Raw genomic sequence first — 25,951 nt, forward strand, 5'->3', positions numbered from 1 at the left:
ACAACCTTACAACAACTGGTTATATCAATGGCGACAAGCGAATTCTGACCTTGGATACAGGCGCATCAAAGTCCATCATCAGATCAGATCTGGCCAGGGGGAAGATAACGCCACTAAATGGAGTCAGACTGCGCACAGCAACAGGGGAGCCTGCGGCAGTACATGGAAAGATAACCGTGAGACTAACTATTGTCAATAAATCGGTCGATTACGAGTTTATAGTTGCTGATATCGTAGACGAAGTTATAATAGGTGCAGATTTTATGATTGCCTTTGGTCTTAATCTGGATATGAAAGAACGTGTGATGACATGGTCCAATGTGGAAATTCCATTAAATATGGGTTACGAGGAAAACACACCTATTAGACTCTGACTATGGAACATCCAGAGATTATACCGCCTTGCGCCGAAACATTGATATGGGTACCAATGGATGGAGATTGTGGAGTCGGGAAATTGTGGGTGGTGGAACCAGCAGAGAACAAAAATAGTAACATCTTAATAGCGAATGCCCTGGTGAAAAGCAACGGCGATGGATTGATTCCAGTTAGAGTTTTGAACCTGTCAGATAAGCAACAACAAATTTGCCAATTTTCCGACTTTGGACAATGTACACCAGCCGAAGCTGTAATCAATTTGGAAAATAACACCGAAAAATCAGCAGCCACGGAAAAGAAGCACCTCGATGGTTACATCAAAGAGTAGACACACAACTTATCACCTTCCGAGAAGAACAAGGCCAAGCAGTTATTATGGAAACATGCCTCTACCTTTGCGTCTACAAAAGGGCATCAAGGAAGAACATCGGTGGTGAAACATGAAATAAACACAGCAGACGCAAGACCAATAAAACAGGCCCCAAGAAGCGTTCCACTGGCAAAAAGGGACGAAGTCCAGAAGTTGATAAGCGAAATGGAGGAGAGTGGTGTGATCGAACCGTCGTCGAGTCCCTGGTGTTCCCCAGTAGTACTGGTCAAGAAGAAAGATGGAAGTACCAGATTTTGTGTGGATTACAGAAAATTAAATGATGTCACCAAGAAAGATAGCTACCCGCTCCCAAGAATCGATGACACACTAGACACCTTAGCCGGGACGTCATGGTTCTCTACCCTCGATCTGCAGAGTGGTTACTGGCAGGTAGAGATAGCCGAAAAAGATAAGGAAAAGACAGCGTTTGGCGTTAACGGCGGTCTCTGGCAATTTAATGTCATGCCATTCGGGCTCTGCAACGCCCCGGCCACCTTTGAAAGGCTGATGGAGCGGGTGCTGAAAGGGTTGCAGTGGAAGTCGTGCCTTATATACTTGGATGACATCATAGTCATGGGACAGACCTTCGACGAACACCTCACGAATTTTAGGAATGTACTCCAGCAGCTATCGTCTTCGGGTCTAAAACTTAACCCGAAGAAGTGTAACCTCTTCCAGCGAGAGGTGAAGTTCCTGGGGCACCATGTGACGACGGAGGGCATATCGACGGATAGCGAGAAGATTAAAGCCGTCAGAGACTGGCCGCAGCCTCGAAACCTCCATGAGCTGCGAAGCTTTCTGGGTCTCTGCACCTATTACCGTCGGTTTGTCCCCAATTTTGCCAACATTGCCGCAAGCTTACACCGACTGACTCAAAAAGGGCAGAAATTTCTATGGAGCAACGACCAGGAAGAGGCATTCCAAAAACTCAAAGACATGCTCTGCAAAGCCCCTCTTTTGGCGTACCCTATACCCGGTGGTAAGTTTGTGTTGGACACTGACGCCAGTGCATACGGAATCGATGGTGTCCTTTCCCAGGAAATAGACGGCCAAGAAAAAGTCATCGGGTACTAAAGCCGAACATTGTCAAAGCCTGAGAGGAATTACTGTGTAACGACGAGAGAGCTGCTGGCAGTTGTGGAGAGCATCAAACACTATCACAAATACCTGTATGGACAGCACTTCCTGCTAAGAACCGATCATTCCGCTCTGAGATGGCTGCTCCAGTTTAAGAACCCGGAAGGTCAATTGGCCCGTTGGATCGAGAGGCTTCAGAGTTATGACCTAAGTATCGAGCACAGAAAAGGTGGAAAGCACGGTAATGCTGATGCCCTGTCTCGTCGGCCATGCAAAATTGAATGCAGACATTGCTCGAAAGCTGAAGGCAAAGCAAGTATCATCGATGTCCGGCTACTGCAGGTTGAGTCCGGCGAGGATTGGTCGGCGGAACAAAGAAAAGATCGCACCCTAGGCAAAATAATTTCTGCCATGGAAATGGGCGAACGCCCTAGTCGCAAAGAAATAGCGCCCGAAAGCCCCCTTTTGAAATCATATTGGGCCCAGTGGAACAGTCTACTTATAATAGATGGGTGCCTACATCGTAAGTGGGAGAGCGACGATGGAAAAACTCACCGTAACTTGATTGTCGTACCAGACTCCAAAATAAAAGATGTCTTGTCAGAGTTTCACGATGGTCCAAGTGGAGGACACCTTGGTGTAACAAAGACTGCTGAAAAGATAAAGCAGAGGTTCTACTGGGTCGGCTGTCAGAAATCCATTGCAGACTGGATTGACAATTGTGAGAGGTGTATAAGAGCTAAAGGTCCAACCCGGAAGAGTCGAGGCCACATGCAACAGTATAATTCAGGAGCTCCATTTGAAAGAATCACAATGGATGTGGCTGGACCGTTTCCAATAAGCGACTCTGGGAACCGGTATGTCTTAGTGGTCATGGATTACTTCAGCAAATGACCAGAGGTTTATGCCATTCCCAACCAGGAAGCCAAGACAATAGTGGATGTGTTCAGCAAGAATTGGATTTGTCGCTATGGTGTCCCATCCGAGGTTCATTCCGATCAAGGAAGAAATTTTGAGTCAGCGATCTTCAAAGAAATGTGTGACACCTACGGAATCAAGAAAACGAGGACAACGCCCCTGCATCCACAATCAGATGGCATGGTGGAGATATTTAATCGCACTCTGGAAGAGCATCTACGAAAGGTGGTAGATAGCGGCCAAAGAGACTGGGATGAGCATATTCCACAATTCCTACTAGCCTATAGGTCGGCCATTCATGACTCCACATCTCGAACTCCAGCCAGAATTTTGTTCGGGAATGAATTAAAGCTGCCTGGTGACTTGATCTTCGGCGCCACACCAAACCCCGAAACTGATAACGATGAAAACAGTCAAAACTCTTTCAGTGAAGTCCACGATGCAGTATGCCATCGGATAAAAATGGTCAGCAACCGCATGAAGGCGAGGTACGATCGAGCGGCAAATACTGATGGGTTCCAAGAAGGGCAACTGGTACTATTGTTTAACCCACAACGGAAAAAAGGACTATGCCCCAAATTACAAACGCACTGGGAAGGCCCCTACAAGGTAGTCACGAAAATAAATGACGTCGTGTATCGCATACAGAAGAGCGACAGCCCTAGATCAAAGATGAAGGTGGTACATCTAGAACGGTTGGCCCGCTATGGAACGAGAACTGTGCCAGGTCATGAGGAACAGGCTTAAGCGGGAGGCAGTGTTACGAATGCCCATACCACAGAGAGGGAACTGTGCCTATTCGGGACGAACAGGCTTAAGCGGGAGGCAATGTGTTGCGTACCCCCCTCACACCGTGACTGCCCTGGCTTTATTGGTATGGGTCGTGGTTTCTCAACCCTGTGTCACCTGAGGGCACAACAAGTAAAACTATTGGAGACAAACATGGACTAACCACACTGACAATGAGAAACACCAACCAACGCTTTCCGGGGACTCCGGAATACCGGTCCCCTTCATTACCCTCCCATCCTTACGCTCCTGAATTCCCAGGAACCCCTTTCATCTCGCCACCAACAATCTTTATATTTCAAATCCCCGACATATCCCCCTTATCCTTTTCCCCTCCCACCAAATAAACTTAGCACAACATATTCAATCAATTACTTATCATTTATTACATAAAAAAAAACACATAATTATTATAAAAAAAACTAATTAATCTTTTCAACCTTCCTTCTCTTCTATTTTCAGTTTTACTATATTGCTCTTTAAATAAAATGAAATTAAGAACAAAATATAAAAAAAAAAAAAATAAATTGAAATTAGCAAATTTATCTTTACGATGTTTCACTTTAAAATGGATTATAAAAAAAACAAAGAAAATTTATCAAAAATAGAAATACTATATAGGATCTAGCCTCAGTTTCTTATCTTCGGTATTACTTTCGTCCTAGAAGAACAGAAATCCCTACCCAGATTGAGCTCTCTCCAGATGGAATCCCTACCGGACTACTACTTTGGTTGTTGGCTTAGGATACATCCCTAACAATTTAACAAGGGCATAAAAAGATTTAAATATTGAACTAGAAAACTTACTACTAAAACTAACTACAACACACAGACAAACACAAAATTTAATTTCAGATAGCTCCTTAACTTATGCTATCACTTAGCCTTGGTTTATATATTCTGGTCCCACAGTGTGTCCACAATTGTGGATGTGAAGTGGAAGCTGGATCACTCGGAGTTTCTCTCACTACGGTCCACAAAAATTCCACAACCCGCACTGTACAGGCAAATTCAGTTGCCACCGTCTGGAGACTAAATGGTTAGGATGCTTTACGTCCGACTTGCGCCACGCTCTTGACCAAATTTAAAACGCTCCTTAGGATGCTGATTATGGCCAAATTTACTGCAAAAGCAAAGGACACTACACAAGAAGAATTCATTACAACACACTTCGGCTATGTAATACACGCTCAAACTCACATCTGACTGCAATTTCGCTTCACTTTGAACAACAAATTGGTACAGAATTTAATAAAATTGTTAACACTTTATAGACGTTATCTGCAGAAATAACTTAATGGTATTATTTTAACACCAGTTATTTCTTGATTTTAAACGTGGATTGTAAAAATTTAAATGTTCAGTTATACGTTTTAAAATGAAATTTCAAGTTTTAAATATCGAACTTTATTCAAACTGTGTACTGTTCGTGAAACTCTGCTGATGATTTAAACGTTTCTGATCAAATTCGCAAAAGAAAAATAAAATCAAAGTAACATTGCTCTCAATATGTAAATGTTCACACAACCATCATTTTGTTAGCCCGTCGATGTTCTCCGGTACCATTAAAACGTCTCTCTCCTACCAACAAAATACCCATGCTTGAACAACGGTCAGGTTCATTGTTCGCCTGGCCTTGAAACTTTCATCATATTAACCAATTTATGAGCGCGTAAACTCTCTTACTGTACGCTCTTACATACAACCCTGTCCCTACAATTGCACTTATCCAACCCTGGCATGTCAAACAAAGAAGTTCCACAAAACAGCTGATTCATACCTCCACTTGGCACTGGAGGTATCAGCACGTTTTAGAATTTTCCTCAGAAAAAACATAAAAAACATAAAATCATACATTTCAACAAATATTAACGACAAAAATCCACACTTTATCGAGAAAACTAAAATAATCAATTGGATTGCTCATGCCCCAACAAGAATAGCCGGCATGGCAATCGCTAAAATGGGCAATGGACAACACGCCACATAATTAAGTCTATGAAATGAAAATACAAGAGGCCTATTTAGTCTGAAATGTTTTGGTAGCAATTAACCGGCGCAGGCTGCTTTCACCAAACAAAACACATAGGCCTACATTGCAAAGGAACTTCCCACAAAAACGCTGGCTGGGAGGCAATCTTTTAGCAAATATAAACAATCGAAATCTAGAAAGACATCCCAGGTAACTACCATCCGGCCATTTATGAGTTACATCTGGTTCTGTCATCGTCTAAATAAACTCTTAAATTTTCGCCATAGCATCTCACTACCCTACAAAAATGAAAACATGCTTTCCAACTCCAGACTAACACCACTGAAAGTCCATCGCACTCGTTCAGTCTCCCCTTGGGAACGCTATTATGGATACCCCGCATCATAGAGTATACCCCTGCTCTTACCACAACCTAAAGGAACCTATGAGCCGGGGCCGCTATCCAACACGCCACATAGTTTGGCCAAGAGGTTTTTTTTTGTTTGGCCAAGAATTTGTGTTTCCACAACATCGCCGGCCTTATTTCCAGAACATCATAATAAACTTAATGATTTGGCTGGGAAACAAACGTATGCAATTGCGACTCGCCCTACAAGTCAATCTAACTTTCTGTTTCTTTCTAACTTTCTCTGGTATTCCTCCTGGGCAAAAACAACGAAAGCTGCATACTTTGGTTATCGAAACTCTTGCATACATCATTTCCCCAAAATTCTAATTGAGATGAGTTACAGAAGTTAGCTAGCGATCAAATAAAATATAAGGCAGGCTTCCGTATTCTCAGTTGTTTGGTGACAGCCCATTTCCGCACCAGTCTTCTCTTGACATTTGATACGTATGGGGAATCACTACAATTACTACAAAAAAAAAACCCTCTGAATTTTCGAACCAGTAAAACCAAATTCCAGTAATAGTAATGATCCGAAACTCTGATGTTTCATAATCGCATGCATGTCTTGAATTCGTCATATGTTATGTATGATACGAAAGACTAGCATTTGTTTGGACCCGGTGTTGGCTACCGGAGAAGTGAGACTCAGGTCATTTTGGACCATATATCCCATACGATTATGCATCATGGTGGAGATCACAGAGTTCCCCCAAATTAGTTCCTCTACCTTTTTTTTGGCATTATCATACTGTTTGGGCAAGGGGACCTCAGTGTTTTCGTTCCTACTACGTGTCGCTAAATCTCCCTCAACAAAACTCTGGAGTTTCAAAGTACACAGCAGAAACACCAGTGTGAGGGAAGCCTTGGTGGTCCGTCATATTAGTATTTTAATGAACTAAACTGTTCTGTATTCATCCAATATCTAGGTTCTACCTATTATACCGTTCTAACCCGTAATTTTTTTTCCAATCCAATTGGGATTATCATAGTGATTGAATTGATTTATAAAATCGATTCCATTTTATTCTATTTTTATTTCATTCATCGTCTCTCTAGACAAGAATCGTAAATACTAAGTACGATAGCCCGATAGGGCAATAGCGGGTTTCGCAAACATTTCTTTTTAATTCTTTAAGTTACATGAATACTTTACTCCATCTTCAAAACCTTACTATACAATAGGAATTTTCTTAAAAACGTCATAACTTCTTCACTGAGCTCTACACTGGTAGATTCACATCTCTATTCACTAACATCATAGTTAATTATACTAAACTTACTCTAAACCTTAATAAGGGTACTCATTATATCAGTGATCACGGTATTTATGTGAACGTCCAAGGTCGTTATCAGACTAATAAGGATATTTTGCCCTTATTAAAATAATAAGTTCCCAAATAACCTGTATCTTCTATACCTAGAAATTGAGTAACTAATCTTTTCGACAAATGTAATTTTTTTTTTCTTTTTTTTTTTTTTGACGCGCCCAACGTAGGCTACACCCACCACTTTCATTTCTCTTGTGTGACTACTTGTAATATTTGCGACTGAGTTAGCCGGGCACTAACAAAAGACTTAAGACCGCAACCCGGAATTATGTTTTAGGTAGTTTTGGATGTAGTAAAGGAAGAACTTGGTGGTAAATATCACAGATGCTCTAAAACTATTACTTAGGTCCTATATCACAGTGGAACACAAAACACTGGACGCATACAATAAGGCAAATAATTCATAAAAAAAAAATAAATCATAACCGAGACACATCCTTACTCTAATATTGCACATCGTCATAAAATTTGCACTATAAAGTAAGTGGCTCGATAGAATTCCTCATTGCACGTTCACTGCTTTATGTCCTTCGAGTGATATACTCCCAAAGGATCCCCTTTTAAGGACTCTAAGCGGTACATATTATTTCCTAGAACTTCTGCGACTCGGCACTTTGTAAACTTTCCACAGAATTTGGCATTTCGATTGTCTTGGAATTTGCTAAGAACAAAATTCCTTTTGTACACTTCTTGACCAGGAGTGAAACGTACTACTCTGGCTCGCCTGTTGTACCTGAGAGCACTTCTCTCATATGCACTATGTAAATTTTCCTTTATTAGGTCCCTTATAATACTAATTCTATCATTTTTATCTAATAACATGAGTTCCCCATCGCTCAATGCCTTTAGTTTCCTAGCCAGCTTGTAGTCCTTTCCACAAGTGAACATATTATGTCCAAATAAGGCAAAAAATGGTGTCACCCCAATAGCTGTATGGACTGAAGTCCTCAATGCCATTTCAATTTTGGACAAATTTATATCCCAGTTCGTATGGTCATTGTTCAAATAGGACCTGATGGCATTAAGGACACTTTGATTCACCCTTTCGGCAGCGTTTGATTGGGGTGAATAAAAAGCTGTCTTTAAGTGGTCTATCTTATAGGCATTCATCATCTTTTGAAAATCTTTGGACACAAACTGTTTGCCGTTGTCCGTATGTATTGTTTCTGGCACCCCAAACTGCTGGAAAACCTGTTCTACTAAAAACTTAATGACATTGGCGCTGGTTGCTTCCTTCATCGGCTTCAAAAATACGAATTTGGTGAGATGATCCACCACAACCAAAACGTAGGCATTACCCTTACCCGATCGTGGATATTTACCCAAAAAATCTACATAAAGTTTTTGAAATGGACGATCAGTAATAACTTCGTTTCCAATTTCTGGCATAAGGTGCTGATTAGAGCTTTTACACTCTTTACAAGTGTTACAGTTTCGGATGAAATTTCGGACCTGAACTGCCATGTTGGGCCAATAATATTTTAAGCGTAAGTGTCCTAAAGTTTTCTTGATGCCTCCGTGCGATTTACCTTCAGGCTCATGAGCCATTTGTATGAGAGTGTTCGTTAAGCTCTCTGGAATCCATAGCTTCCATTCGAACTCCTCTAATTCCATATCAACACGGGACGTAGTGCGTTTAAAAACCATGCCGTTTTCGATTTTAACGTCTGGAAATTTCTCCCTATTCTCCTCGACTGCTTTTATTAACTCTAAATACATTTCTGACTCAAATTCCATTGTATCAAACCCTACTACATCTTCTGGCATCAACATTTCTTCTACTGTTCTTGATAACATGTCCGCTACAATATTTTCAGAACCTTTCTTATGTTCAATCTCGAAGTCAAACATTTGTAGCTGAAGGGCCCACCTCGCCAGTCTACCATTGAGGTCTCGAAGTGACATCAGCCACTTCAGGCTCGCATGGTCGGTGATGATCGTGAAGGGCATCAACTCCACGTACGGCCTGAAGCGCTTAACTGCCATTATCGCCGCCAAGCATTCTTTCTCAGTGACGCTATAGTTCATCTGAGCACTATTTAGCTTCTGAGAGAAGAATGCTATTGGCCGTTCGTTTCCCTCATTGTCCTTCTGGAACAACACGGCCCCTATGCCCACATTGGACGCATCACACTGGATGTAAAACCGTTTTTTGAAGTCCGGGTGAACCAATACTGGGGCATGGGTAAGGGCATATTTGACTTTATTGAATGCTTCTATAGCCTCATTATTTAAAATATACTTCCTATCTTTTTTTATAAGATTTGTAAGCGGTACCGTCAATTCCGAGAAGTTTTTGATGAATCGCCGGTACCATCCGGCAACTCCAATAAAACTTCTAACCTCTCTTACATTTTTAGGCAAGGGGATCTTACGAATGGCATCAACCTTTTCCGGATCTGGCCTCATTACTCCACCTCCAACGATGAAACCTAAGTAGTGGAGTTCTTTGTGGCAAAATTTTGACTTTTTCAAGCCTATGGTTAGATTAGCCTGCTTCAGGCATTCGGCCACCTTTGCTAGGAGATTCATGTGGGACTCGAAGTCTGATGAAATGACCAATAAGTCGTCTAAATAGACAAAGACGTTTGTCTTGAGTTCCTCTGGAATTACCCTATCCATGAGCCTACAAAGTCTTTGTGCCGCATTGCACAGACCGAACGGCATCACCACATATTGGTACAGAGGCCGTCCAGGTACTGTGAATGCGGTGTAGGGTCTGGATTTCGGGTCTAACTCTATTTGCCAGAATGCGAACTTGAGGTCTACACTACTAATGAAGTAGGTGTCCTCAAGCCGGCTCAAGATTCCCTCAATATTCTGGATAGGGTATGCGTCTTTTATGGTCCTCTCATTCAATTTCCTCGCATCCAGGCATAGACGATTTTTTCCCGGTTTCCTAACTAAAGTCGATCTGTTGCTCCATGGGCTAGAACATTCCTCGATTACTCTTAACCTTAGCATATTATCGACTTCGGCATAAATAAGCTCTTGAACGGCTGGGGAAACGGGGTAGTACCGCTCCTTCACCGGCTGAGCACCGTCCACAAGCTCGATAGTATGTTTCTCTAATCTAGTCCTACCTAACCCATGCTCTTCATAAGACTTGAATAACCCTTTCACCTGTTTTAGTTTCTGGCGCATTTCATCTGATAGCTCATGCTCTGAATTTTCGCTTATCAATGGTGGGAATTCTTCTAGTACCTCCTGACTTACCTCATTTACCCCAAATATGCTAGGAGCCAGTTGAAAGGCCTTGAAAAAATCTACTCCTAAATATGCTGTTTGGACCAAATCGGGACAAAGGTAGAAGACCACTTCTTTTTCCATGTCTTCATACTTCACCAAAACTTTTATTCTTCCAACGATCGAAAAATGGTTCCCTCCAGCTGTCCCAATAGATGTACAGAAAGGTTCTACTTTCGTCTGTAACTGGTCCACTACCTGGTCGCATTCCTTCCCCAGGATACTCACAGACGCTCCCGAATCTAAAAGACCTTTCAAACTAACATCTCCTATCACAAACATAGCATAGGCTCTATTATCTAAGGAATCTAAAATTACAGTGGAACAACTTAAAACCGAACGCTTAACTAAGTTACACAATTGTTTCTTATTTTTGAACTTATTTCTAACATTTTTAATTCTATTTAGTTTCCTATTACAAAACCAACTATCTCCTTCCTCGCTTTTACTGACTATATCTAAATTCTTCTGAATTTTTCCTATACTTATTTCCTTCCCTTCACTTATTTTTCTATTCGTATTGCTAACCATATTCTCATTACTATATTCAGGAATATCATTATTTTCTGCCCTATTCTCTTCATTACCAAAAATTCTATTCCTAATCCTATTATAATTTTCCAACCTTTGTTCATAAGTTAATTTATTGACTGGTACTACACTCCTAATAACCTTTGTACTCGTTTTCCTACCTCTTTTCAGAATCTTCACCTCACTTCCTAAGTCGATGGAACCTGATCCTATAACATCCGCTACTGTTCGGGAGGTGGAGCAGAGCGTGCCTCTCCCGATTTCGACACACTCTTCCGGCCATTTCCCAGGCACTTCTGGCATGTGGGACAGGTCACTCCAGGACAACCGCATCGGTAGCAGAATAAAGCCCTTTGTGGAACTGGACATTCAATAAATGTGTGTCCCGAAGCTTTACAGTTCCAACATGTAAGTGTAATTTGTTTTCTTTCTATTGGCCTTTTCTGATTTACTTCTTCTACTATTACCAGGTCTTCATCTATTGGATTATCTGAAGGTTCGTCATGATAAACTTCACTGATTTGATATGGGCGACGAGTTGGTTGTAGAGGTTTAGCTGGCAGAGGTACGTATTTATCTTTTCTTAAGTAATTTTTTTCTAACTCTTTACACTCATCCCTTAATTGGTCAATTGTATAGATTTTCATCGAATATATTATATGGGATAGATCAGAACGTAAATTTCTTTTCACTATCCTGATCATATCGGCTTCAGGCAATGGTGTTCGTAACTTAGCTCGCAGCTTTTTCATGGCGTGAAAATATTCATCTATGGATTCCCCACTCTTATGTTTCCTTTCCTCTAGGTCGCGAAGGTATTCGTACTCGCTCCTACTGGACCTGTACTGCTGGATTAGGGCTTCTTTAAGATCGGTCCAGTTGTCTATGCGCTGGTTTCCGATCAACACCCAAAACCATTCCTTCGCGTCTCCTTTAAGAAGGAGTTGGAAGTCCCTAATGACCTCAGTCCATGGACACCCATATAAGCGTTGTAGGTGTTCAATTCTGAAGACAAAATCTTCCACATCTAACCCACCAGATTTCCCATCGAAGCTTAAATTCCATTTATCCACAACAATACGATGTCTATTAATTTGTGTAGCAACTGATTCGGGTTGGAAATTTGGAATGGAATGTATGTTTCCCTGTGGCGGAAGGTCAAAGTCCAACCTCCTCTGAGCTGGATTTTCTGTCGTTGGCCTAGGCTTAATTGGGGCCCTATTCATCTGATCTTGTCCATCCACAGATCCACCTGCTCTAGAAGAACCCATACTATAGTTTTCTAGTTCTGACTCTGTTTGCCTACTACCCACATTGAGCTTGGTTATTTCCCTCATAATATGTTCAAATCCTGACTGCATACCTTGCTGGATTCTCTGTTTCAACCACTCTTCCAGTTGAGACCTATACGCCTTATTGGCATCTTCTATTAATGCAGTTACCATTGATGCATATTTCTCAGGAGTGTTTCCCTGTCTATCTGCTGGGTTTGTGATCAATGGGGGAGGTCGAGAAAAATCCATTCTAGAAGTGTTGAGCGAAGCTGCAATGCCTTCCGTTGGAGTTTTCCTGGAAATATTATCAGGGCTGGTCAAACTCGGTTTTTGAGCCAAGTTATTTCCTGCACCACTCTGCCCTGGCGGAGACCGATCAAGCGGCATCTTGTTGGTAAAAAGAGACAACAAACCCTAATTGACCTTGACTAAAATGAGTTTCAAAATCGCCTAGCAAAATGATTGGTTAACATATATCGACATATACTTATCAAAAGCAATTCAAATTTTTTTGTAATATGCCAAAGTTGGGAACGATTGGTTACTCAATATAGCGAAATATACACACACTAAAACAATAAACATTTAGAGAGGGTCTAAAGGATAAGTTTTCTAAGGATATGTCGTTTGTTGGTGGCTATGCGTTGGTTATTATTTCTCATTCTATACTACGTACATACATACACAAATATAAACGAACAACCAAACATAATAATTATTTGGGTTTCTAGTTTCTGTTTTCATAGACAGAAATCGAGCAACAGTCTCATTATATACAAATGGGTCTCGATTTCTCTCTCTGGATCATGAACGTTAGTAGTTTTTGTAATCAAACTGAAGCAAACAGTTGTAACAATCACTACAAGTTCTGCTTTCACATTATCTCGCCATAATTTGATTACATAGGCGGTAATTACAAAAACTACTAATTTTCTATTGTATCACCAAAATCAGATAGTAATTTTGGCTCTGGTCATATTTTATTGGGCGCCATTACTGTTGCGTACCCCCCTCACACCGTGACTGCCCTGGCTTTATTGGTATGGGTCGTGGTTTCTCAACCCTGTGTCACCTGAGGGCACAACAAGTAAAACTATTGGAGACAAACATGGACTAACCACACTGACAATGAGAAACACCAACCAACGCTTTCCGGGGACTCCGGAATACCGGTCCCCTTCATTACCCTCCCATCCTTACGCTCCTGAATTCCCAGGAACCCCTTTCATCTCGCCACCAACAATCTTTATATTTCAAATCCCCGACATATCCCCCTTATCCTTTTCCCCTCCCACCAAATAAACTTAGCACAACATATTCAATCAATTACTTATCATTTATTACATAAAAAAAAACACATAATTATTATAAAAAAAACTAATTAATCTTTTCAACCTTCCTTCTCTTCTATTTTCAGTTTTACTATATTGCTCTTTAAATAAAATGAAATTAAGAACAAAATATAAAAAAAAAAAAATAAATTGAAATTAGCAAATTTATCTTTACGATGTTTCACTTTAAAATGGATTATAAAAAAAAACAAAGAAAATTTATCAAAAATAGAAATACTATATAGGATCTAGCCTCAGTTTCTTATCTTCGGTATTACTTTCGTCCTAGAAGAACAGAAATCCCTACCCAGATTGAGCTCTCTCCAGATGGAATCCCTACCGGACTACTACTTTGGTTGTTGGCTTAGGATAGATCCCTAACAATTTAACAAGGGCATAAAAAGATTTAAATATTGAACTAGAAAACTTACTACTAAAACTAACTACAACACACAGACAAACACAAAATTTAATTTCAGATAGCTCCTTAACTTATGCTATCACTTAGCCTTGGTTTATATATTCTGGTCCCACAGTGTGTCCACAATTGTGGATGTGAAGTGGAAGCTGGATCACTCGGAGTTTCTCTCACTACGGTCCACAAAAATTCCACAACCCGCACTGTACAGGCAAATTCAGTTGCCACCGTCTGGAGACTAAATGGTTAGGATGCTTTACGTCCGACTTGCGCCACGCTCTTGACCAAATTTAAAATGCTCCTTAGGATGCTGATTATGGCCAAATTTACTGCAAAAGCAAAGGACACTACACAAGAAGAATTCATTACAACACACTTCGGCTATGTAATACACGCTCAAACTCACATCTGACTGCAATTTCGCTTCACTTTGAACAACAAATTGGTACAGAATTTAATAAAATTGTTAACACTTTATAGACGTTATCTGCAGAAATAACTTAATGGTATTATTTTAACACCAGTTATTTCTTGATTTTAAACGTGGATTGTAAAAATTTAAATGTTCAGTTATACGTTTTAAAATGAAATTTCAAGTTTTAAATATCGAACTTTATTCAAACTGTGTACTGTTCGTGAAACTCTGCTGATGATTTAAACGTTTCTGATCAAATTCGCAAAAGAAAAATAAAATCAAAGTAACATTGCTCTCAATATGTAAATGTTCACACAACCATCATTTTGTTAGCCCGTCGATGTTCTCCGGTACCATTAAAACGTCTCTCTCCTACCAACAAAATACCCATGCTTGAACAACGGTCAGGTTCATTGTTCGCCTGGCCTTGAAACTTTCATCATATTAACCAATTTATGAGCGCGTAAACTCTCTTACTGTACGCTCTTACATACAACCCTGTCCCTACAATTGCACTTATCCAACCCTGGCATGTCAAACAAAGAAGTTCCACAAAACAGCTGATTCATACCTCCACTTGGCACTGGAGGTATCAGCACGTTTTAGAATTTTCCTCAGAAAAAAACATAAAAAACATAAAATCATACATTTCAACAAATATTAACGACAAAAATCCACACTTTATCGAGAAAACTAAAATAATCAATTGGATTGCTCATGCCCCAACAAGAATAGCCGGCATGGCAATCGCTAAAATGGGCAATGGACAACACGCCACATAATTAAGTCTATGAAATGAAAATACAAGAGGCCTATTTAGTCTGAAATGTTTTGGTAGCAATTAACCGGCGCAGGCTGCTTTCACCAAACAAAACACATAGGCCTACATTGCAAAGGAACTTCCCACAAAAACGCTGGCTGGGAGGCAATCTTTTAGCAAATATAAACAATCGAAATCTAGAAAGACATCCCAGGTAACTACCATCCGGCCATTTATGAGTTACATCTGGTTCTGTCATCGTCTAAATAAACTCTTAAATTTTCGCCATAGCATCTCACTACCCTACAAAAATGAAAACATGCTTTCCAACTCCAGACTAACACCACTGAAAGTCCATCGCACTCGTTCAGTCTCCCCTTGGGAACGCTATTATGGATACCCCGCATCATAGAGTATACCCCTGCTCTTACCACAACCTAAAGGAACCTATGAGCCGGGGCCGCTATCCAACACGCCACATAGTTTGGCCAAGAGGTTTTTTTTTTGTTTGGCCAAGAATTTGTGTTTCCACAACATCGCCGGCCTTATTTCCAGAACATCATAATAAACTTAATGATTTGGCTGGGAAACAAACGTATGCAATTGCGACTCGCCCTACAAGTCAATCTAACTTTCTGTTTCTTTCTAACTTTCTCTGGTATTCCTCCTGGGCAAAAACAACGAAAGCTGCATACTTTGGTTATCGAAACTCTTGCATACATCATTTCCCCAAAATTCTAATTGAGATGAGTTACAGAAGTTAGCTAGCGATCAAATAAAATATAAGGCAGGCTTCCGTATTCTCAGTTGTTTGGTGACAGCCCATTTCCGCACCAGTCTTCTCTTGACATTTGATACGTATGGGGAATCACTACAATTACTACAAAAAAAAAACCCTCTGAATTTTCGAACCAGTAAAACCAAATTCCAGTAATAGTAATGATCCGAAACTCTGATGTTTCATAATCGCATGCATGTCTTGAATTCGTCATATGTTATGTATGATACGAAAGACTAGCATTTGTTTGGACCCGGTGTTGGCTACCGGAGAAGTGAGACTCAGGTCATTTTGGACCATATATCCCATACGATTATGCATCATGGTGGAGATCACAGAGTTCCCCCAAATTAGTTCCTCTACCTTTTTTTGGCATTATCATACTGTTTGGGCAAGGGGACCTCAGTGTTTTCGTTCCTACTACGTGTCGCTAAATCTCCCTCAACAAATGTTACGAATGTAACTGATAGGTTTAAGTTAGTTAGTTTAATTTCCGTTAATTTAAAAATTTGAATTGTAACGTAAAGTTTTTATTACGCAGTTACTTTATTTAAGCAACAACAACTACCATGTAGAACTCTCTTCATTATTCTGGATGTTACTTTACCTTTCATTAATGTGCTTTTATTTTGTTTTGCCATAGTCATGCAATTATTGTTTAGTTTGTCACTTCCTTATTTCTCGCATCTGTTTGTTGTTGTAATTACGTCATTACTGTGCTTGTCGTCCGCCTGTATTCCCCCCATGTATGTATGTGAGTATGGTTGTTCGCTTATGGGTACTTTACACGATATGTATTTTACATATGGGTTGTCACTTTTTATATACAAAATGCATACGCAAAGTGACAACCCATATGTAAAATACATATCGTGTAAAGCACCCATTAGTTCGAATGTGCGTCTGTGTGTTCGTTGCACAGATTCGAGGTGTTGCCAGACTTTCTGGATAATTCTAGACCAAGGAGACTTTGGGGTATAAATACAGGGGAACTGGCAATGACGAAATGAGTTGTGTTTTAAGCGTTGAACTGAACAGATCGGTTAAATAAGAGCTGCGTGCTAACTAGAGACTTGCTGTGTGCTTTGTAATTAAAGTCGGTTCTGAATAAGTGTAATAAAGTAAATAAAGCATTGTAGAAACGTAATCTAAAACGAACCCTGTTTTATTTGGTACAAATCGTATCGGGGAATAAAACAACGTCTACACGGAGATTAGTTAAATCTAATTCCGTAACAATATGTTTGCCGGCATATATTCAAATGAATATAAATTTTTCGGCATCATGACGAACAGTGTAAAAACGGCCAAAAATACACAAAAACTTTACCCAAACGTTGGATGTGTTATCAGCTTAACAGCGTGTTTTTGTAAAAAGTTTTTGCCCATTCGTTCGTCGATTTCATGAACGAAGACACAATTTGATTTTCATAGCGGTTGATGTTTGTATTCGTGTGACAAACAAATGAAAGCTTTTTATTTTCGTATTTTTTGGTTTTCGTAACATTCGTAACGAATACGTCAAAAATAAACGAATGGAAAAGACCCATCGTTTTGAATGAAAATTAAATAATTTGAGTAATGAATGGCACAAAACACACGAAAACTGGAAAGGAATGCAATTTAATTTATTTCCATAGAAGCACACGCGTATATGTACATCCGTTTCTTTATATTATCACAATTATTTTTGGACAAATTTGATTACCTTTTTTTCTTATTTTTTGTTTGTCATCTGTTTATCGGGGTTGCCATCAAGTAACACATATTACGTGCAGATGCCTATGCAAAATTCACAAAATAAGTATTGCTCCGCAAACACCTCTTGAAGAAACGGCTTGCTACTTATAGGGATCAAGCAACTGTTTTTTTGCAGGGATCTCTAAAGCAACTGCTTATAAAATATATCGAACGGATTGCATTTTTCATAACTCCGCGTGGACTGCATCGAAGGATTCAGTGAAATCACAACTCTACATTGCACCACTTACATTGTTTTTGCTGGATCTGTATGTCATTGATACGGACGCTCAGAGGTCGTTTTTGTAGTGAATATTTTTGTACGTCGCGTCGTGTATTATGTATGGATGTAATTTTTATCACAGCGATCCAGAGTTGTGTAGTTCCCATGGCACAATTACCAGGTAGTGGTATCACACCAGCTTTTCGAATATGAAAAGTCAAATCCCTTGATAAAAAATATTTTTGTTGTAATTTCCTCAACAACATAAAGAAAAATTTGACATAACATATCCAAACTTTTACGATCCTACCAAGGCACTATTTCCAGCTAGTGTGTTTATATAGTTCCTTTAAGGCCTGCGTACATAAGCTGCTCTGCCTGATTGCCTTGCTTTCCTGCTTCATTTTTGACATAATAAAAATAAAAGAATAAAGAAGGCCGAGGAAATTTCGAACTGGGTTGTCCTTTTCTTTTTTATTCTTTTATCAGAAGTAAGCAAGGTAAGCAGGCAAGGCAGCTTATGTACGCAGGCCTTTAGTTCTTCACGTTCTTTATATCAGGTAGAAGTGACAAACAGCTGTATATTTACATTTTTTTTGTAAATTTTATTTTCAAAATATGGAACTCATGAAATTTGAAACTTTGAAATTTGCTACCATAAAATACTTCTTTTCATCCTAAACGTGTAATAAAAATGACCTACAACAGTTCTAAATGCTTTACATTTACACTTTGATTCAAATTTGTTCTATTTTAGAGGATTTTCAAAATGTATTTATGTTTCTTTCCTGAAAAATTTTTTTTAGAACGACCCTATTATTCAATATTTTCTTTGACATTTTATTTTCAATAACAACAATGTTGTTTTTGTAAATTTGTTAGTTATTGTAAGTCCCAATTTACATTGGGCGAGTTTACTTGCGGCAATTGTCATTTTGTAGGAGAGAGAGGTGAGGCATATGGTAACCCTTTGCCTCTCAGCACCCTCTCTCACCTACAAACTGACAATTGCCACAAGTAAACTCGCCTAATGTAAATTGGGACTAATTCATGCATCTACCTAACCAATGATTACACATGCAAGTAACTTGCAGACAGTTGTGTATACATAATATAGTCGAAACTTCAATTTTTTGAACTGACACTTGCATGTGTAAACGTTCGGAAACAAATTGAAGTTACTTTTAAAGCACTTACATTGATTACTGACAAGGAAATTTTATCGGCAGTGAGGTTGTTAGTTGGTGTGGCAGTGAATATGTGTGAGTGTATTGGTATTTTTCGAACTGTCACTTACATGTGTAAACGGGGGGTTACTGGCATGAAAAATCTAGTGACAGTGGAGTCTTAAAATATTGCGTATGTATTGAATTTTTCGAACTCTCACTGGCATGTGCCCTGCAAACATTTGGAAGATTGTTGGACGATTTTTTTAACAGTAGTGCGATTCTCTAACTCATTTTTGAGTAAGGCCCATACCTATATACTGACGTATACCCAGGGCGTGCGAAAAATATATTGTTCTTCCGAACCCCGATCACGCCATTGTTACTAAAATGTTTGATTTGGCTCCATATAATACACGTTCTACATAACTTTGATACATGTGTGGGTTGTGTGGGTTTTGCCAAGTGAAATGAAGAAAGTGAATGGAACCAGTATACAACCACTACAACATTAAGTCTTTACCTAATTAACTGCGTGTTGCGTGTGCGTTCAAAAAAAAAAAAAAAACAATAACAATATACATGTATTTGTTTTTGTTTTCAATTTGAAATACATGTATTTCATGGTTTAATAAGAAAGGTTAGCCAAAGCTTTCTGTCAATTTAAATTTTTTCTTTCGACTGTTTCTAAAACGTCAAAACAATATACACAATCTGTGTATGTGTGTGTGCTGTTTGAATAATATGCCAAACAATTTTAAAAACAATCCAATTCAATGATTTTTAAATTTGTTTTTAGAACATTTGTAAGGAAGAAATTCGTCAGCTTTACATTTAAACAAACGTTTTATCGTATCCACAACTCGATTATGTGGAGAAACCTTGACACTTCATTCATTTTTCGTGCTTTATAAAATGCTCAAAAATGGTATTGTAAGCAAACCCACTTGTTGCTTTTGTGTTTACTAATATTGACGTTTTAGGAATTAAGGAAAAACAAGGGTTCTAAAGATTGTTTTCATTTAAATCTACCTCTTTACTTATACCATGATGTATTTTGTTTTTGTATTTTTGAACGCACACGCAACACTCAGTTAATTAGGTAAAGGCTTATGCTAAGTTTACATTTATGAAATCCACTCGATTTCAACTGCCAATTCCATAGCTCAAACGTCAAATGAAATCTCATCTGGATTTCATTTGACGTTTAACCTAAATCGAGTGGATTTCGTAAATGTAAACCAATGGCCTGTTCCCGTACTTTATAAAGTGGTAAAAGTCGTAAAAGTTGTAAAAATCGTAAACGATTTTCATATAAATTTTGTGTACGGGAACGCAAAATGTGTAAAAGTGGTAAAAATTTTAAAAAGTTTTTAGTTCTGGAACAGAGCTCAAGCAATAAGGAATAATTTAAAATTATAACAAATCAGAAAAGAAAACAAAAAAAGTAAAAATCAAAGATAACAAGTGAAAGAAACAAAAAACAAAGAAGAATGAAAAATAAATTTCCTTTAAAGAAGGACAAAACAACAAAATTAATTTAAGATGGTACTTGACTCTCCATTTAGCTATTATTTCCAGCAAAACATCTAGGTCCATCAACTTGGGCAAGCGTGGTATTGATGTTAAGCCTTCAACTCTAGCTAAAGAATGAGAGCGATTTTATTGCAATTTTGTTTTACTTAAGTACTTAGGATGAGACGCGAATAGTATTAGTTGTACAGGAAGGTAGTATGATCAAAGATGTAAATTAATAGTAATGTTTACAAAATATGTACATGGTTGCATTTTTAGCTGTTAACTTCAAATATTTAAGCATATGTTTCGTAATATTAATTGAATTAGTGAAAACGTATACGTAAAGTAGTAAAATAAAATATGTACATAAGATAAATTCTAATAATAAAAGTTGATCCGCTTCAGTCTCCCCCTTCTGATGCTCCAATCGTCCCGATTAAGCATCAGAAACAATGAGTTGTTGAATCTGCTGCGGTAAACTGCATTATTATTATGGGTTGTTGAATCTGGTATGTCCTCAATAACACTGCAATAATTGTGTGTAGATGGCGTTGTTGCTGCATGTCCAAACTATATAACAGACTGTCATCGAAATCTCCCCCTGGAGTAAAGCTGCGCAAGTCTTGTTGGTTCTCCAAACAAGCTGATAAACTCCTCATAATCTCCTTCTAGAGTTATTTTGCTCCACGAATTGTTGGTTCTCCAAACAACCTGGTAAAACTCGTCGGAAAAAGCTATGATATGTTAAGGTCATCGGTTGGCAGTCAACAGAATCTTGAATAACAACTGCGAATCTTCTGGCTGCTAAGGTTGTCCAAATACAGCGATAATCTCTTCAACAGTAAGTACACAGTTACAATTGTCACAAATTGCCTGGATAAACATCTTTCTGCTGGGATCTTCTAATATTCGCGTTATTGATGTTCTGCTTGTAAACACAATATGCACGACAAACACAGCAAGCGTTGATTTTCTCGGCTGAACGTTACGCACATTTTGAGCTGATGTGTGCGGACGTTGTTGTTCTTGCTTGATGTGCGTCGGTTCACCATTGTGCGTTTTCTTCTTGATGTTTTGTGTGTGGTTGTTGTAGTACATCATCACAATGTTGTTTTTCAACCCACATTTTCATACAGATGAATGTGCCTGTGTCGTCTTGGCTGCTTGCATTCATACTTGTACGTAAATGTGTGTTTTGATCAATGCCTTTGCTTGATCGAAGGAGTTGACGTTCTTGTTTACGCCAATCCACAAATTTGCTTGCGTAATCCGGATGATTGTCGATGGATGTTGTTCAAAACTGATACACAACAGAGACATCTCTATGTTTCTGGGATCGCCTAGTACAAAACGCATGGGATTACCATCATAACGCTTGTCTAGATAAGTTTTGTGCCAACTGATCTTCACCAGATACGTACGCTTCGCATTCAATGTTGTTGTTGTCCTCGGCTGTTTACGATAGAGTGGTCGTGTTACATGGCCCCACGTTGGGCGTCAATAAAGAAGAACAAAACAACGAAATTAATTTAAAATTGTACTTGACTCTCCATTTAGCTATTATTTCCAGCAAAACATCTAGGTCCATCAACTTGGGCAAGCGTGGTATTGATGTTAAGCCTTCAACTCTAGCTGCAGAATGAGAGCGATTTTATTGCAATTTTGTTTTACTTAAGTACTTAGGATGAGACGCGAATAGTATTAGTTGTACAGGAAGGTAGTATGATCAAAGATGTAAATTAATAGTAATGTTTACAAACTATGTACATGGTTGCATTTTTAGCTGTTAAATTCAAATATTTAAGCATATGTTTCGTAATATTAATTTAATTAGTGAAAACGTATACGTAAAGTAGTAAAATAAAATATGTACATAAGATAAATTCTAATAATAAAAGTTGATCCGCTTCACCTTTAATTTTTTTTATATATTTTCTTCGTCTTAAGATCTTCCATATGATTCGGCAGCGAATCTTGGTCGCGATTCGCATTGCATAAACACTTTAGGTTGGTAATTCGCGGACGATTTTTAGGCGATATCAGCTGCGACTTATGCTTGGTTTACATTCGGCGTCGTTTCGTGATTTCGAAGGCGTTTCGTGATTTCACGCGGAATCAGGTAAAATTTGTCATGATTTTGCATACAAAAATGAAATCATCTCATTTAGTGATTTCAGCGAAATCAACATCGAAATCACAGTACACATGATTTACAACCCTGTTTTTGCCTAAAAAAGTACCAAAAGTTGCAACACTTTTCACGTATCACAATAAACAAGGTAGATGGTCAATTGCTGCAACAAAATGTTTAGTATCAAAATTTGTAAAAAAATATTAAATTATTTTGTTACAATCCTATTTTTCATTGTGTTCAATTAAAAATTGCTTTCCTATACAAATTTCTTAAAAAATGACGGAAATTGCAAAAACTCCAGCAGAAATGTCAAAATCAACGTAGCAGCCATGGTATTTAGAAGCCAATAAACATGCTGCTAGTTTCTACTAGGCCAAATATCTATAGCAGAAAACAACAGCTATTTTTGTTGAAAGAGAAGGAATACGGGAACGCATTTCTAGCACTAAACGGGAAATCAATTGCAAGTAGTAATATTTTGCAGGTTATGAACACAACTTTTATTTAACAAAATTTATTATCATGATGTCTCAACGATTAAATATTTTTTTCTTTTGTTCGTATTATACACAATTAATACCATTATCTATATAATTTTACGATAATTTTCGAAATAAAGCAGTAAAGTTCTACATTGTCGTATACATGGTATAAGTAAAGAGGTAGATTTAAATGAAAAAAATCTATAGAACCCTTGTTTTTCCTGAATTCATAAAACTTCAAAATCAGTAAACAAAAAGGCAACAAGTGGGTTTGTTTACAAAATACCAATTTTGAGCATTTTATAAAAAACGCGAAAAATGAATGAAGGGCCAAGGTTTCTCCACATAATCGAGTTGTGGATATGATAAAATTTTTGTTTCCATAATAAGCTGAAGGATTTCTTCTATACAAATGTTCTAAAAACAATTTTGAAAATCATTGAATTCGATTGTTTTTAAAATTGTTGGCAAACATCACACACACATACAAAGATTGTGTATATTGTTTTGACGTTTTAGGAACAGTCGAAAGAAAAAAATTTAAATTGACAGGAAGCTTTAGCTAACCTTTATTATTAAACCATGGTCGTATATTTTTGATGTCTAATTCAATTTACAAGAAATTGTTTGAAAATTCTTTTTCAATCAGCTGCGCATATGCATCTACCTTGATTTTTTTGATATGATTGAAATCAACAAAAATCGGGATGTATTTCAGGATTTCGTGAAATCCAGTGGATATTGGAGCGTAAGTGTAAACTTGGCATTATTGAAGAATCGCTAATGGGCACTTTACACGATATGTTTTTTTACATATGGGTTGTCACTTTGCATATACATTTTGTATTTAAAAAGTGACAACCCATATGTTAAAAACATATCGTGTAAAGTGCCCATAAGGCTGAAAACACATAAGCTGAAAACAGATACAACGTTTGATTAAAGTTTTGCGTTGGGCGTCGAGAAAAAAACAACAACAACAGGGCGACGACGATACCAAAGTCCAGCGTTTATCTGTTTGTCGGCATATATTTCAAATGAATTTGAATTTTTCGGCATCATGCCCAACAGTGTAAAAACGGCCAAAACGACACAAAACTTTAATCAAACCTTGTATCTGTTTTCAGCTATACAACGTTTGGGTAAAGTTTTGTGCCGTTTTGGCCGTTTTTACACTGTTGGGCATGATGCCGAAAAATTCAAATTCATTTGAAATATATGCCGGCAAACATATCAACGCCGGACTTTGATGTCGGCGTCACCCTGTTGTTGTTTTTTGTCAACGCTCAACGCAAAACTTTACTGAAACGTTGTTTGTTTTCAGCTTAATTATTCTAACGCGATAGAAAATGTTTACATGTAAACGCTGTGTTAGTCTCACACCAGCAGTCGAACAACACTGTGAAACATGTTGAACACAAAGCGAACATCGAACACGTTCGTCAGTGTTGGCACGGAATCGGTGGAGAGTGAGAATAAAAAAAATTGAATCGGTGGAGAGTGAGAAAAAAAACATGGATTCGATGGGAGAGTAAAAAATGAAAATGTGTATAATATAATATAAGGCACTCACACTCAACATCAACAGTCGAAGTCGAGAAGTCGAAAAGATTAAATTAAATCAAGCAAGTTGTGCGATCTGTGTTTGTCGGACGAGAGAAGAAAGAAGAGAAGCAAGAAAAAAAAAGAAGGCCTACTACAAAGAAACAAATCACAAGTGATTAATACTACTTGGCTGCAAGAAGAATAAGAATTCAAAAAGTGTAGCGCGAAAGAATCGAAAGGGAAACACAAAACAAAGAAAACACGTTTGAAGCTCAAACGCGTCAGAAGAACAAAGTTATTATTGAAAAGCTTGAAAAACATAAACGAAACATAAAAGAAAACAAAAACATGCAAGCGACGAGCAATAATAAAATATTATTATTTTAAATGTCCTCCAAAGAGTAACAGAAAAAATTAAAAAAAATAAAAGGAAAAAAGAATTATAAAGCAAAATTTGTGTGCTCGAAAAGAGATTAATAATTAACGTGTTTGTGTGCACTTCTTTATTACCCTTGCTCCTTTTATGCTTCCTCACAACATACAACCATCAACAAGTATACGAAAAAATTGATCATTGGATTGAATTCGGTGAAGAAAATTGTTGCGCTGTTTGTTCGATTTGAGTTTTGAAACAGAGTTTGAGCTGGTGCTGTGAGTGAGAGAGAGAAAAGAGCGTGAATAAGAACGGTGCGAATGTTGTTCTTATTGTTTGTTTATTGCTGTGATCCCCAAAGAAAGCAAATGTAAGAAAAAAAAACAAAAACACTTATCACCACATCTTCCTCGTTGTTTATCCCCCCGCCACACCAACGACACTGGCTGTGTTTGTATCAAAAAGTTCAACTTTGGGAGTAAAATAATAAAAACAATTAAAATTACATAGAAAAACACCGTTAACATACAAACATACACCATAAAATCAATATTAATAAAAGAAAAATAACGAACAAAAGAGAAGGACGAAACAGTAGTGTGACAAAATACAAAACTACTATTTATTGAGTGCAACGAATCAGGACTAAAAGGAAAACGAACTTTGTGGAAAAAGAGTATTCCCCCCTCTCCGGGTGATTTGTGCTTGTGTGTGTTTAAGCCCCAACCTGTTGCATGTATAATTAAAAGGAAAACGAAAATAACAAAACAGCAAAA

General features: G+C 38.2%; 2 long non-coding RNA genes across 2 annotated transcripts; both read left to right on the forward strand.

The window, feature by feature from the left end:
• The first annotated feature begins 5,574 nt into the window (after positions 1-5,574).
• Positions 5,575-13,791, forward strand: LOC141397617 (uncharacterized). The gene is made up of 4 exons (XR_012411449.1): positions 5,575-5,714; positions 11,190-11,426; positions 11,489-11,583; positions 13,710-13,791. It is a non-coding gene; the product is annotated as an uncharacterized lncRNA (long non-coding RNA).
• A 1,226-nt stretch (positions 13,792-15,017) lies between these two features.
• On the forward strand, positions 15,018-17,148 carry LOC141397621 (uncharacterized). Its single transcript, XR_012411454.1, has 2 exons — positions 15,018-15,430; positions 15,508-17,148. It is a non-coding gene; the product is annotated as an uncharacterized lncRNA (long non-coding RNA).
• The last annotated feature ends 8,803 nt before the right edge of the window (positions 17,149-25,951 follow it).

The sequence above is a fragment of the Musca autumnalis genome, unplaced genomic scaffold (assembly GCF_047663935.1).
Source record: "Musca autumnalis isolate F117 unplaced genomic scaffold, ASM4766393v1 scaffold_3, whole genome shotgun sequence".
Classification (NCBI taxonomy): Eukaryota; Metazoa; Arthropoda; class Insecta; order Diptera; family Muscidae; genus Musca; species Musca autumnalis.